This window comes from Triticum dicoccoides, unplaced genomic scaffold (assembly GCF_002162155.2).
Source record: "Triticum dicoccoides isolate Atlit2015 ecotype Zavitan unplaced genomic scaffold, WEW_v2.0 scaffold15424, whole genome shotgun sequence".
In the NCBI taxonomy this organism is placed as follows: Eukaryota; Viridiplantae; Streptophyta; class Magnoliopsida; order Poales; family Poaceae; genus Triticum; species Triticum dicoccoides.
The window spans coordinates 1-1,035 of NW_021210089.1; the positions used below are offsets into that span (position 1 = coordinate 1).

Here is a 1,035-nt window from a genome sequence, read left to right on the forward strand (position 1 = left end):
CGTTAAACTCGTCTCCGTAGTTGAGAGGGAGCGGCCAAAGCAATGTACAATCGTCTTTGTAGTGGAGCTGGGAGGGGCAAGGATAAGGGACGAAGACCGGGGTAACATGTCGGATGCGATCATACCAGCACTAAAGCACCGGATCCCATCAGAACTCCGAAGTTAAGCGTGCTTGGGCGAGAGTAGTACTAGGATGGGTGACCTCCTGGGAAGTCCTCGTGTTGCATTCCCTTTTTAATTTTTTTCGCGCCGCTTGCAAAACAAAACGCACGTGTAAGTAATATATTTACCGTGTTTTATTATTTTGCACGAGTGCGGTAAGTCATAGCTGGGTGCTCACGATTCACGAGTCCAGCGTCGGCGTTGTGGCGCGGCAAGCGTGCACTGGTGCGGTTGAGAGGGAGGGGTGGAAACCGCGTTAAACTCGTCTCCGTAGTTGAGAGGGAGCGGCCAAAGCAATGTACAATCGTCTTTGTAGTGGAGCTGGGAGGGGCAAGGATAAGGGACGAAGACCGGGGTAACATGTCGGATGCGATCATACCAGCACTAAAGCACCGGATCCCATCAGAACTCCGAAGTTAAGCGTGCTTGGGCGAGAGTAGTACTAGGATGGGTGACCTCCTGGGAAGTCCTCGTGTTGCATTTCCTTTTTAATTTTTTTCGCGCCGGTTGCAAAACAAAACGCACGTGTAAGTAATATATTTACCGTGTTTTATTATTTTGCACGAGTGCGGTAAGTCATAGCTGGGTGCTCACGATTCACGGGTCCAGCGTCGGCGTTGTGGCGCGGCAAGCGTGCACTGGTGCGGTTGAGAGGGAGGGGTGGAAACCGCGTTAAACTCGTCTCCGTAGTTGAGAGGGAGCGGCCAAAGCAATGTACAATCGTCTTTGTAGTGGAGCTGGGAGGGGCAAGGATAAGGGACGAAGACCGGGGTAACATGTCGGATGCGATCACACCAGCACTAAAGCACCGGATCCCATCAGAACTCCGAAGTTAAGCGTGCTTGGGCGAGAGTAGTACTAGGATGGGTGACC

General features: G+C 52.3%; 2 non-coding genes and 1 pseudogene across 2 annotated transcripts; all 3 read left to right on the forward strand.

Moving 5' to 3' along the window:
* The first annotated feature begins 111 nt into the window (after nt 1–111).
* Nucleotides 112–230, forward strand: LOC119344112. Its single transcript, XR_005166462.1, has one exon. It is a non-coding gene; the product is annotated as a 5S ribosomal RNA (ribosomal RNA).
* A 297-nt stretch (nt 231–527) lies between these two features.
* On the forward strand, nt 528–646 carry LOC119344113. Its single transcript, XR_005166463.1, has one exon. It is a non-coding gene; the product is annotated as a 5S ribosomal RNA (ribosomal RNA).
* A 297-nt stretch (nt 647–943) lies between these two features.
* Nucleotides 944–1,035, forward strand: LOC119344114 (annotated as a pseudogene; the record flags this gene model as incomplete).